Source organism: Aythya ferina (genome assembly GCF_964211825.1).
Source record: "Aythya ferina genome assembly, chromosome: 1".
NCBI lineage: Eukaryota > Metazoa > Chordata > Aves > Anseriformes > Anatidae > Aythya > Aythya ferina.
Genome location: NC_140296.1, coordinates 140258359 through 140272662, shown reverse-complemented (window position 1 = coordinate 140272662; position 14304 = coordinate 140258359). Strand labels below are relative to the sequence as shown.

At 43.9% G+C, this 14304-nt stretch overlaps 1 protein-coding gene and 1 long non-coding RNA gene across 7 annotated transcripts in view; one reads left to right on the top strand and one right to left on the bottom strand.

Annotated features, from left to right (window-relative positions):
- The window catches only part of EPS8 (EGFR pathway substrate 8, signaling adaptor), a 132760-nt gene extending 127594 nt beyond the window's left edge, over positions 1 to 5166 (bottom strand). For 3 of the 5 annotated variants that reach the window (XR_014694754.1, XM_084525290.1, XM_084525289.1), the window contains exon 1: positions 4326 to 4494. The gene's annotated coding sequence lies outside the window, so the exon portion shown is untranslated. Of the gene's footprint in view, positions 1 to 4325; positions 4495 to 4882 lie in introns of those variants that run through there. The other 2 variants (XM_084525293.1, XM_084525295.1) reach the window with 2 other exon arrangements.
- On the top strand, positions 4653 to 9454 carry LOC311439529. Of its 2 annotated transcripts, XR_014694796.1 has the most exons (3): positions 4678 to 4806; positions 5981 to 6057; positions 8163 to 9454. It is a non-coding gene; the product is annotated as an uncharacterized lncRNA (long non-coding RNA). The 2 variants fall into 2 exon arrangements; XR_014694795.1 differs by lacking the exon at positions 5981 to 6057 and having other exon boundaries at positions 4653 to 4806.
- Positions 9455 to 14304: the final 4850 nt, after the last annotated feature.

Below are 14304 nucleotides of genomic sequence, written 5' to 3'. Positions count from 1 at the left end.
ACAAGTTACCTGTATGAAGCCAGCTTGGAGTTATAATATCCACAACACCTATACTCACTCAACAAATACCATTCTTAAAATACATTTCCTAAATGTTCTGTGGAAATATTAAAGGTTTCACAGTATTCCAGAACAACAGGTTCATCATTTCACAACCCACAGTTTTATTAGAGAACATTGCAATTTCTTTTGCTGGTCAAATAGCTTCACTCAGTTTGGCATTAAAAACAAATGCAACTGGAATCCCCTGTCACACCATTAGTAACAAAGATGCCCATTATGCATCAGAACATTACACAACAGAAAACGCTACAGAAATGCATAACTTTATGCAAGATGTACAAATTCCACGCAAATTACTACTGATAAACCTTTGAAGTTAGAGACATCTGCTCACTATGTCCATCCAAAATGCATAAGGTTGCTAGAGTCTATTCAGAAAATGACAGAGGTAATAAATGCAAACAGAGTAATTTGTAATTTGCTATTTCCACTTCAGATCTCATTCCTGCAGAGAGTCACAGCATGAGTAACTTTAATTGCATAGATAGTGGCATAGAAAGGGAAGGGAAGAAAGAGTTGAATGTGTTCAACTAGTAGCATTCAAGGCCCTGAGCTGGCTTATACTGAGAAACTTTACTGGAAGTTAAATTAGTGAATAAAATTAAGCAATGTGTTAGTAAATGTGGGCTCGTAGATACACCTCAAAATGAAAAATGGTCTTCAAAAGCTAATTCTAACAATGTTTGTATTTTTAACTAATTTTTTACCCCCTCAACGTCCATTACGTGCTATTGAGAGGGAAAAAAAATAAATCACAAAATAGTGAAGGTTTCTTCTTCCCACATCCCCATGATCCTTCCAAGAAACCTGTGAGTAAGCTCACATAGGAACAAGCAAAATGATACAGAATCACTAAAGTACCAAATGCTACAAAAGACACCATGTCTCATCTTCCTCTTTCAGTGAATTGAGAGCTCTGTTTAGTAAACACCTGTGCAAATCCAAGTAGTCTCACTGACTGAGATTAAACTTTACTGGATACGTAGGTTTGTGTACATGCATAACAGCGGGAAATCCAGCAGCCCCCCATGACCATAGTAACAGCTGAAATTCCCACCAAAAATAAAATTCAAATGACAACTATCATATAACTTGATACCCAAGATGGGAAACTGAAATTTCTAGGTGTCAGGGTTAAATCAAGGTATGTACGAAACTACGAGAAAATCATGTGTTGGATGCATAAATAAACAGATGAAGCAGAGTCTAATTCTGGAGTTGAGATAAAATGGCAGCTGTGACAACCCTTAGTGGAAGCAGGAACTCTAGTTTCTGCAAATGCAGAGCATTTAATACTGGAAAAACTAGAGAACTAGCTCTGAAATCAACGTATTTGCCTCTTATTCATTTTTTTTTCTCCCACTCTGAATATTCAGAGAGTATTTCTGAATATTCAGATATACAGATATCTGTATCTGTACTGGTAGTTTAGTTACCAGCAGTATTTTTAGTGACTTACAGTTTTAGCAGGTGCTCAGTAAGTATTGCCCTAGCTTCAGCAAAAGCCATATTTCAGACATCAGACTGCTCTCTGTACCACAAAATAAATACAGAGGCTTCTTCAAAATCAGTTCAAAGCCACCCAGTCACAGTGTGTTGATTAGCCTTTTTGGGACCCCAGCTCGGGACTAGAATAATGAAAATCCTGAATGCCTATAGACAAAGGAGACACAGAACCAGATGCTGTTAAACGAAAAAGCAAGAAGAAATCTTGATTTAAAAGGATATATGAGAATCAATCCTATCCATATGTGGAAAACGCACACACAAGCAAAGCACCTTTCCAATTCTCTTTGAATGGAGGTAACAGGATTGGGCTGTGCACACTGTACCATAAGGTACACAGCTCTGAGATGTTAAATGTCTTTTCTTTCTGGCTACCAGCCATGCAGCAAAGAAAGAAGAGGTTCTACTGTGCTCCAGATTTTGGAGGGTTCAAAGACCAAAAGCTTCCATTTTTCCATCTGGCATGGTTGAAAGCTGCTTCTTTAAGGAAATCTCCCACCTTCGACCAGTCATTCGCTGTTCTAGAAGACAGGCTGACACAGCAATTAGGAGTATGAGAGAGGTGCTAGACACTGAAATCAAAGTTAACTAGCACTTTCTTAGTGCAGCCTTTATTGTGTGGACTTCGAGTCTTCTGTTATGCCACTACCATAGTTGAAGAGAAAAGTTCATACATACTCAATCTATTTTGACCCTCGGGGCACCAATTATTTAACTTCAGATGTTTAGGTTTTAATAAGCTTTCATGCACAGGGGGAATAAATACAGCAGTTAACGTGAGTGATTTGCCATTTACAACTAGAATATGACCAGAAAGAAAATCAATCATATTTCATGAATTTAGTTGTCACCAGGTGGAAAGCTTTTGCATTTTTTTAAGTCTGTGCACTTCACAAGAGAAGTATCTTTAGATCAATCTTGGACTGTGTGTTACTGCTGCGTATAGCCAGGCACCTACTCGCTTCCTTATGGGGTTGTCACCTCCCTCCAATTACACCTAATGAGATGCTCTGTGTGCTTTCAAAATTACATGCAACCAAAAACATTTATTCTGAGCTTAAAGAACGTGTAACTCAATACCACAGCCACTGTGAGTATGTGACAATACAAGTATGTCCAAAGCCGGTTATATTTCCACAGCCTCCCCCAGCCAGAGCAAACAGCAGCCCCGGTCTGCTCCCATAGACCTTTGAGCACAGTATCTTGTTACCTGAAGACACCTGTATGCTAATAACACTACACTTGCCGTGAACTGCGAATTGAGCCACGATATGCTGCGTCTCCCTTGCATCTTGGAAACCCTGTAAGCTCTTCACAGTCCCTGCCACCGGGAGAAAACGAGGAACTAATTTTAGGGCTGGTCTAGGAGAGGCCTCTTGTCAAAGGACTCTGGTTGCAGCATTTCCACTGGTATTCCATGGGAAGAAGACTGCTCACACAGTGCTGATTCTGTATTTCCAGTTGCTAATGACAAAAATGGTCATATTTATGTTCTTCCATGTAAGCAATTTTTGTAGCTGACATACAGACATTTCACAATCACAAAAGAGAAGAAAGATGGTCAATAGGAAGGGTGGAGGACCATATTATTTTATGACAAAAGGAAGGAGAAGCTGTATTAAAACACGGTCTGCACTGCAAAGAAATCCGAGATCCATCATTTGGTTAATATTTCAGCAGACACAACCTAGAGCAATAATATTTTTATCTTCAGTACTTCACTTGAAGTAAACAAACAGATGCCACCAAAGGTCATACTGCTGCATGTCTATAACCCGCGGGGTGCAAGAGCCATGAGCTAAGACAAAACACAGCTCTGGGGTGGGAGAGTTGGTTTGCAAAAAAATATCCTTAAGAAAAACTCTTCCACTCGTTCTCCTGTTGTCTACTCCTAGCTGGCTTCAGGCTAGGGTTTCATGGAGGCTGCAGTCCCTTGCTGTTGTTGATGGACATAATCCAGCCCTACAGAGGTTGCAGGGGGTATGGAGCACCATATATCACCTTTTGAAATGCCACAAACCTGTTTTCCACCATGCACCCGGGTCACCCTTAGTGTACTAGTGCAATGTGGACAGAAGCGCACACCATGGCGATGAGAGGAGTGGAAGGAGGAAGAATGCCAGGGAAAGTTAGCAGAGAGAGCAAGAATGGACTGAACAGCCGAGAAGGCAGCCGGCAGGGCAGAGCACCAAAGCAACACGGGCACACACCGCTGGATTATCCCACCCGACAGCTGCTCCTCGCCACCCACCACCAACACACGCCACCTCGGGAAAAAACACCTTAGACTCCGGAAAAATGGGCGAGCGGCGGGGAGAGCCGGGCTGGCCACCTGGGAGGAGGTGAGGAGGGAGGTGGCGGAGCTCGGGGGCACGGCCGGAGACCCTCCCCGGGGAAAAAGGTGCGCGCAGGTGGCACACCGCCGGGGCAAAGCGCCCGTGCGCATCTCCGCGGGGACCCCCGCAGGTGTACGCGGGGAAGGGCTGCGGCCGAGGCTCCATCCCCTGCTCCCAAAGCGTTGTCCTGAGCTCGCCCGGGGGACTCGGGGGCAGTTTCCCACTGAGGAGGACGGGCGGCAGCAGCAGCCCCAGCGGCACCTGGAGGAGGCTGGGGCAAGCGCCCAGCACCTCGCTCGCCATGTTACGAGCCCAGAATAAAGAAGGTTGAGGCAGAATAAAAGAGAGGGGGCAGAATAAAGAGGGGTGGGGGGCGCCGACACTGGGGCCAAGGCAATCCCCTCCCCGCCAGACCCTTACCTTCCGCGGGCGCCTTCCTCCCGCTCGAGGCGACGCGGCGGCCGGTGGGAGGATCCGGGAGGGATTCGGGGGAGATCCAGGAGGGATCTGGGGGAGATCCGGGGTGCTCCCCGCCGCCGCCGGCCGGGGGCAGGGGCGGCAGGCGCGGACAAAGTGCCCGAGCGGCGCGGGGAGGGCGCCGGGCAGCGGGAGCAGCCGCGCAGCGGAGCGGAGCGGAGCGATGCCGAGCTCCCTCTGCCGGCCCGCCGCCCCGCCCCGGCCCCGGCCACGGCCCCAGCCCCGGTCCCGGCCCCGGTCCCGGCCCCGGTCCCAGCCCCCGGCCGGGGCGGGCCCGCGGAGGGCAGCGCGGAGCCCGGCGGTGGCGGTGCGCGGCCGCCCGCCGAGCCCCTGCTGCTTCGTCGCCCTGTCGAGGTTTGCTGGTCAGTTGCAAAACGCCGGTGTACTTTACTTAGAGCACCTCCCCGGACCCGGGATGAGATGGGTGAGTTGCTTAAAACGATCTAAAGCATTTACCGAAAAAAAAAAAAAAAAAAAAAAAAGCCACGCACAAAACCTACCCAGACTCCAAAGCAAAATCCCCGAAGATGTAGGTGTCTCTAAACCGACTGTAGAACGAGTCGGCTACACGAACAAAAGTCTCCCGTCCTCAATGGAAATCCCGGATGAAATCTCCCAGCTGTTTATGTTGTTTCCATCTGGCACCGCATCGCTCCCGGCCCTGACAATTTGCACGTGTCTTTCGCTCTGCAGGGGGGAATAGTCCCGTGCACAGATACTCCTGGTGTGCTGACAGGTAGCCAAAGCCCTGACACTACGTTGGTGCCACGTTCATGACTTTTATAATGAGCCATTTGCACCACTATGATCAGGCTAGTCCTTAAGAATGTCAATTTTCACTGATTTCACTTTCAAGTAACTTTCTGTCTTTTGTGACTCCATAGAGAAGCTGGAAAACAAATTTTTCGACTGCATCAAACACACAAACAAAAGAATGACCCCCCCTTCAGGTAGCATATAAGATAGCTAACCTAGTTTTTTGAGGTTCAGTTCCTGGTTTTTGATACCGTGGAACTGGCTTGCAAGGCTTAAAAACCTGTTTAGTTATGTTCCCAGGTCTGCTTCCAGGTTTCTCCAAGATCCCTTACAAAGAGCAAAATTAAGAAGTCCAGTCTCTGAAGGTCTGAACCATCCATACAGCCATTTGCAGGATTGAGGCACGGTTATTGAAACATAGCAACAGGTCCTTTATGCTGCAATGTTTCTCTGATTGCCAGCCCTCCTCAAAAAAAAACACACGGAAGAAGTATAAACTAGTGAAAGAGCATCTGCTTTCTACAATTTCCACTTAGTTCCAAGAAATGAGACTTGGCAGGTCCTTGCATTTTATAACACTCCATGACTCATTTGCAGAGGCAGGTGAAGTCAGAGCCATCGCTGCCAGAGTCATGCCCCTGATGGCTTCTCCAGCAAAGACACCGGTTTTCCCAAACACTTTCTCAAAAAGGCGAAAGGAAAATATTTCTCGGCTACTGTTTGCAGTGGTTTGGTTGCTGATACTCTTCTAAAGCAATGCTAGCTCATGCTTGACCTGGGGCTGTTTGGCAAATCTTCCTGAGAATAAGACCTGAGTGCTGCATACTGTGTTATTTCACCAGGCTCCTGGGCTGGTTCAGAGACAAAGGCAGTGGGCAGCACGCAGGCGTGAGGCTTACTGCGGGCTCCAATGAACCAGGTAAGAGACAGTAACCAGAGCCTGCGGATCAGGCAGGAGAGGTGGGGCCTCAGCCCGCAGTCGTTTGGGAGTTCACCTCAACCCAGCTTCAAAAAACCCAGGAGAAAAAGCAAAGCAGTTCAGCCAGCTTCTCCTTCCTAGCTCTGAACTCGAAAAGCCCCTTGTAGCACTGGGTCTTCTCCTGATGGCTCTGTCCCTGCTACTTTTTCTGGTCCAGAGGGCTCTCCAGGAAGCAGGAAAGAGAAAAAAGAACTTTAGTGAAGTTATGGGGGTGGGGAGGGAGGATTGAAGCAGCTTTCGTGCACCTAAACAGGGAATGAGTGCATAGATACCCTCCACTTATCTTGATAACAGGAAGTCTGTTTCCAACAGACCTTCAAACCTTCAGAAATCAGGTTATGGAGAGGTCACCTCGGTCATTCGTGTGAATGAGCACTCACAGGAGCACTGACATCTGAACTGACATTTCCAAACTATTGATACCAATCACCACACACAGCCTCCCTAGGTAAATAATAGCAATTTACACAGAGAAGTGCTCACCCCATTGACAAAGGACAGAAAAAAAATGCAGGAGATCACTGTGGGTTGCTTATTTTTATTTGGGAAGAAAATATTTAAAGGGAACAGAAAAAAAATCAACAGGAAACTGGGAAGGAAGTGGGGCTTGAGGGCGAGAAAAGGGAAACCAGAAGAATAAATGGAAGACAGAAAGATTTGTGGAAGGATGAATTCAGCTTCTGTACCTACCTAGAACACGCAGTTTACATGTTCACCAGGGTGTGTGCAAGAGGCGTGGGCATTTATTAAAAAGTTTCGATATAATTATGAAGCTCGTAACACTGAAGGTAGGAAACCAGAGCATGGTAACGCAGGGGCTGAAGAAGACATTTCACAAGTGTTTTTCTGGTTGGGGAAAAGACAAAATATGCCAAGAAATTTCCTCCTGTTATAGAGCAGCCTAAAGATACTTTCCAGCTGGGGACCTGCAGAACGGTTTACCCAGAGCGCGTGGCTTCCACGGGGGGCTGGGAGCCTCCTTCCCACCCGAAATTCAGCCCCACAGCCACTCGCCCCACCACAGCTGGTGGCCATCTCCTTCGTGTGCGTCTATACAACTGAAGGCGTGTAGACAATAGACCTGTGCATGCAGGGGGAGAGCCATTATTCAGGCTGTACAGAAAATAGATGGGCAGGTATTCAAATGCTACATGCCGGCTGCAGCAAGCCTGGGGATTTTAGATTAACCTCTGGATATTGGGATTTCCACTGTTGTTGAAAACGGACCCTGCTGTAACCATAGAGTTTTCAGGAGAGAAATACACAAAGCAAGCCTGATTCTTCTCTTGATTTTAAGGCACAAGCCTATGGTGAGAAACGAGCAAAGTGTTCCTGGTTTAGGATCATACAAATGTGAGCTTAATGCAGAATAACCCACAGCAAGAGAGAGAAACAAAAGAGACTGGCTAGCAGTCTGTGTTCCTCCATTCTTTGTGCTGCTGAAAAAACATGGAAAAGAAAAAAGAAATCCCAAATGGGAAGACTATTTATTTACTGCTTAGGTACTTAGGTAAAACTATAGAAGACTGTTTGTATTAAGGCTGACCACGGTACCATCTAGAACACAATGCAGGCCGGGACAGATAAGAATAAGTACAGAGATTCTTCTAGTCCCCAAATTGTCTACAATCTGATCGGGAGTTTCCTTGGGGTGTGTCTGTTTCTAAAATATTATGTTTAAATGTGTCATCCTTTGTGCCATAAAAATATTTTTAGAGCTGTAGTAAGTCTATAAATAGGAGTAGTAAATCTATCTGTAACATAACAGCCTCAAAACTGGTGAGGCTGATTTGGTCTAAACATGCTGGGAAGATTCTGTAAACTTCTAAATAAATTAGGAACAGAAGTTCTGCTATCCAAAAACTAGCTTTGGGCAAACACTCTGATTTGTAGTGGTGTTTTGTTTTATTTTATTTATTGCCAGGAAAATTGAATATAAAATAAAATTATAAAAAGCCCTCCTCTCTCCCCATGGACATTAAGAACTTGTTAATTCATTCCTTTATTGTAAGACTTGTGCTTTGTTGATTAAAATTAAATTACAGAGTTACTTGTAGAGAAGGTTGGTTCAGCAAAATGAAGCAAAGCAGAGAACTCTCCAAGACCTAAACCTGCAAAGGAAGAAGGAGCCCAGCGTGTCTGTAACCCTCTCCTCAAAGAAACAGAGCTGCAAACATATTTTTGAACCACAGGGAAAGCCTCTGGACTGTTCCTGGCTGACTCAGAGCCTTTTTCCCAGGTACAGAGCCAAAGCAGTGCAAAGGATTCCCAAAAGTCTCATTTCCGCACCAGAAATGATTCTTCTGAAGAGCTCGAGGATAGGGGAGAGAATATATCAGAAGAGAACAAGGTGTCTGTCAGACTGGAGTCACAGCGCTGGGCTCCGTGGAGACTCCAAGCAGCTGTGATGGATATGAGTGTCTCAAAGAGTTGTCATGAATCACTCAGTCCATGTTATACGACAGACTACTCTGAACTGCAGACAGGTCAGACGTCTTGAAAAAAGGAAAGGCACAATCATTTGCTTGTGGTCCTTGTGGCACCTGCATCCCCAAGTCAGAGGCTGTGCCATTATGCCTCCTGGGTGTTCTGTTTTCTGTTACTCTTAATTTGGAGCTTGCTTCTCTAAATATACTCTTTCCTGATTTGCTTTTTAGTCTAGCTGCCAAGGGTCATCAGATTTTTATTCCTTGCTCCTAATTATCGTTACATCCGTGGAGGAGATTATTTGAGTAAACTGACTGGGATTAACAAACCAGCTGTTTATCATCACATCTGAGCCCCCAAACTCCTCAGCCTGAAGCTGCCATAACCTATGACTTACAAACTTGCCATCCAGCCATTCCAGTTACTAATGCATCAATTACAACCCATGTAAATTTATGGCTGGGATTAAAGCTGAATGTGTGATGATAAAAAGCCTTCCAGAAAGACAAGGGTCCTGGGATACTATGAATTATCTGGCAGTCATTACTACACAGTCCTTTGTGGATCGTAATCAACTAGTGAAGTAATGTAGAGGACCTTTCTCCCACTGAAGGCATGGGGAGCTTTTGCTTCAGAAGGAGTAGAGTCAGGTCCAAGTCCTTAATTTGTGCATTTCTCAGTCACTAGCTGCTAGCTGGCACTTGGGTTTGGAAGTCAAGGATTCTGTCCTGAGAGAAACGTGAAGCACAAGAAAAGACATCCAAGAGTCGCTGACATCATGTGTATAAAGTTCAGCATATTTGGAAATGATTGCTAGATTTTGTTCTGTCCTCTCTCAAGAGCTAAACTGTGTTTGATGCATGAGACTCTAATTGAATTTAAGCAAATAAACTGCAGGTTACAACATGAACTCAAGCCTTGTTATGCATTCTGATGCCTCCGTTTGCCTATCTTAGTGAGACAAAAATGAAATATGATGCAGACAATCAATCTTTTTATATCTATGCTGTGCTCTTTATAGGGAAGCATGACAGATGTTTTTTATTACAATCGTATGTTTACTGAGAGAGAGGTAGAGCATTAAACTTCAGATATAACATTTTCCTCACATCTCATATTCATGAGAAAAGAAAGGGGACAGGGAGAAAGGAGAATATATAATTGAAAATGTTTATTTGATCTGTTTCACCAGAATTTCTTTTTTGCCTGAAACTTCTATAAGTTTCTGGGCTTTGTTTTTCCTTCTGAGGTTTTGGACATATGTTTCTCTGGTGAATGAGAGGGAACAATGTTAACTACACTGCTCATCCCAGGCCTCCAGAGTTCTTGAATCACACACCTAAAATTAAAACACTTCTTTAAGAATCATGAGGTGATGACAAAAAAGGTGCTGACATTTTTATTTGGCTTTGGGGCCCACAGGTTTCATATTCCCTAGCAGAAATGTCAGAGGAAGAGACTTTTTTATAACAAACAGCATTTTTGGTACATTCACAGGGCTATAGACAATTAAACTTTTAAGAAATATATAAAGTATCATTACCACAATACTAAAATCAATAGATTGGCCAGAATTACTTTGAAACTATATTGTTATTCTTCATTAAATTTTCCCATTCTTGCACTGAATTTTACCTTTTCAAATAGTAGTCACAGTTCCTGCTTTTAAGGACAGAAAGGCCTGGTTTAGCTGCCTGACCCTTTTACAGAATGTGTAGGGTATCTGAAGTTCTCTATTTGCATATGCATGAAAAAAAAATAAATCTCCATCATTTCAGCAAACACTTGATTAGTTCTGATCAAATAATTGTTTCACTAGCTGAGGGAAGTAATTAATAATACCGTGACAATTTTTGCTTATGTAGTTCTTCCACAGACCTCAAAATCGTCTATCTGCTAGCATTAATGAATTTGGAGTCACAAGCTTCATTGTACGGAATGAGCCCCCAAGGCTTAGCTAATACTGCAAATCTTCACAGTTACATCCTGAAACCTGGATATGTTTTTACTAAAACCTAAAAGCACAGAATTTAAAAGACAGTATCAACTTCAATCCCAGAAATGAAAATAATAAAAAAAATAAATGCACATGAAATAACCCTGTGTATGTATGTGTACATGTATAGTTTTGAATACATGCACCTCATGAGTTTTGGGTGTTTGACCTGCTATTTCTGCTCACACTGCACTGGCAAAGCTGGAGAGGTTAGGTAGCAATGGCAAACTGCATCCAGTGTACATGGATGTAGGGTTATGGTGGGACCCACAGACCAAATCTGCCAGCGTGGTGCTCCATCCATTGAAGTTCCTTAAACAAAAATGAGACAAGGTCTCTGAATTCAGTTTCACAGGCACAGTCCTAGGATTTTAAGAACGGAGAAGGCTATGATGTGATGGAAAGGCAACCAGACTCAACAAGCTTTTTCTTTCTGGAGGAAGGTGCCCATGAGACGGTTTCGTTTCTACACAGTTTTCAGATAAACACATGTAATGTTCAATTTCACAATTGCTTAAGTCTGTAAGAGATGTGGCAAATCTGCAGCTGCATTACTTCAAGCTGTAATTTTGCCTTAAGGTACCCCAAACCCTGTGATAATACCTGCATTTGAAGAACACATCCTACCGAATCAAAGCAGACCTTTTGTGAGCTTATAACATGTCAAGTCAGGGAAGGCTAATAATTAAAAAGGAGTCTAAATCTTGTCTTTATTATGATAATCAGTCAGCCATTAGTGAATTTCATACTGAGGTGGTCACAACTGTTTGCTCAGGTATGCTGGGAAAGGGAGGAAGCTGTCTACCTTAGGAGGCTTTGTGCAACCCTGTGGAGCATAAGGAGAAGTATGCTTGCAGGGCCTTTGTGCAGTCTGACACTGAGCAAGCAGTTTGACAGCTACTGTTGGATACAGAATAAAAATCTGCCTAGAAAAAGCAATCAACCTGCAAAGCTCACGAGATGAACTGCAGTGGACTGCAGTGGCATCTTAACGGTTTACTAGCACACTACATGATACTATGAGACAAAGTGACAACATAAACACAACCAAACAGAAACATGCTTTAGAAAGGTAGGGTTCAATTACTTGTGTTAAATCACCCGAGCTCTATGCACGCTACAGAAATCACTGCAAAGCAACAGATGAAACTTCAAGAGAAGAGAATATAAATAACACGTCAGTCAACACACATTTTTAATCAATTTTTGAATCCATATTATGGAAGCCAACAATAATTTTCTATTTTAGTTGCCTCATACATTTATCCTAAGGCCCACTACTGATTTCACTGGCATTTTTGTTTAGGATCTTGCCTCAAAGACCTTTGAACCCCTTGTGAGATGTTTCTTCTTATCAGACACCTTTAAGTAAATTGGAGGAGTTGAAGACAGTGACTCCACAGTCACTAAAATATCCCAAACATTAGTTTATAATTATTAGTTTATAGGACATAGTGTGCATATTTCTTATAAGTGGGAAGCATCACATACAATTTATACTAATATCACTGTATGCTGTTCTCCTCCATGTCAAGAATTTTTAGGATTTAATTAATGCTAATTGCTTTTTGTTATTATTAATGTTATTTATTTATTTATTTATCACCACTATCTTCTTAAAATCTCTTAGGGTTCCTTACCTTGGAAGTAGACTGCAGATGTATGTATTCAGAAGCAAATATTTCCCGTTTTTACTAAACAAATAAGCAAAGGTATAGTATGTATCTTTTTATGTCCTTCCAGAGATCTAAAGGACCTTCTGCACTCCAAAATTGTCCTGCCTAGTAAAGAGGGGATGAGAGATTTCAGAGGGCATACATCACATGCATACTTTTCCAAGCAGAAACAATGCAAAGATGTGTTTATATCCCATGGGTTTAAGAAAGCTCGTATTGTTTGGCACTGTCTCTCTCCTACAGATGCAGCAGTGGGGATTGGGTCCCACTGGCTGTTACACACATCTGAGGAAACATTGAGCAGAAAAGGCTAGGGCATGGAAAAAGTACTCAGGAAGTCTCCTGGCTGGAGGTCACTGCCTCTGTCCAGAGATGGTTTCTGGAGGGGTCTTTGAGGGCACCATCCTTCTAACTGCCATCCTGCCAACAACATACTCATTTTTTTCAGCTGTAACTGCAGAAGTGGTGTCACAACAGAGAAGATAGCACTGCAAGATCCACCCCTGTGTCCCTTTGGGCATCAGGGTGCCTTTGGGCAGTGGATACTTTGCTTTGCCAGGGTGGCTGTTTGCCAAATCTCAGTTCTCTCTCCACCCCCAAGAAGTGCCTGTCCCTTCTGCCCAGCCCTGTGTTCCAGCTGTAGTCTCCTAGCCCAGAAACCCAGCACTATTACTGGGACAGTCCTCTGGCTTTGCTCTAATGTGTCAAGGCCTCAGGTCAGGTTGGACTTCAGATGTGTTTTGGCCTGCCCGGAACTTTGTTTCAGTTTATGTAGTTGTAAGAAAAATTTTCTAATTACCAAGTGGCTATTGCCTCATTTGCTTAATTTTTGCTTAGCTCTAGAGCTGAGGAAAATCATATGGTATAATCATATGGTAACTCTACTTGGCCTGATCATCATTTCTATACAAACAATAGCAATGACCTGATAGCCTGTGTATTATGACATATTTATAGCCCTGTTACAATGTATAACCCTGGTACAAGAGAACAGCAGAAGCCTCAAAAACACGAACACAGGATGTAGCCCAGAGACACACAGACACAGGATGATGCTGGAGATGGGAAGGGGATAAACCATTCACATGTGGTGAATGAACCAGGGTCAGACACTGCCCCAGGATGGCTGAATACCTCTCTGGGGACAAGAACAGGCTAAGGTCATACCAGGACATGGGAAGAGCTGTGGAAAGCTGGATCTGGCCCTGCTGCAGCATCCTTGGGTCAGGGGCTGAAAGCCCCTGGGTCTGATGTGGGGTCTTGGCCTATGGGCAAAGTGGGGAGCCCTGGAGAAGTGGGGCAGGTACAGCAAGGTCTGGTGATGTTCCTAGGGCCGTGGGGACTCTGATGTCTTGCTACAAGTCTGCTATACGCTTTGTCCAAAAGGAAGACTGGTGTTATCATCCATTGGTCTCAGAGAGGCAGTGGAAAGGAGTATAACTCGGGAAAATGAGAGGTAGGTTTGTGAGACTGTTATTTTGTATACAATTTTAAACTGCATTCTCAACAGGACAAATTTTATATTGATTAGATAACTTGGATCATGAATATTTTTGTATTGTAATGGTACAACTACTACTAACTCTGTATTGTATATTAGTGTTAAGAATTTTATTAGAATAAAAATTCTTGACTTGATTTCCTCTTTACCAATAACAAGGTCTTGCACGTAACATGAAGTTAAAGCCATCTCTGTCAGTCTTGCCCTCTTTTGCTATTTTTCCTTTCATTTTTTATCAAGACTTCCTAGCACTTTGCTCACCCCTTTATAAGTAAGTGCACCATCAACATCCAGCTGCACAGTGGCATACGGGCCAGAAGCATTTTTATCCTTTACAGTGGCAGTAAGGTGCTCGTCATTTGGCCCCTCTAGTGCTAGATATCCAAAAAATGAAGTTTGTCTCTTCAGAAATGAAAGATCTCGTCCTCAATAAACCCATCAATGGCATGTCATGAGCGTGAGGCCTGCAGAGCTGACCCTGTCCCCATGATGAAGCTGGTGTCCCAACCCTCTGCCAGGCAGCAGTGGAGGCTCTCCCTCTTGCCATGACCACATACATAAGGTGCAAGGGGGTGCCGAGGGGAAAG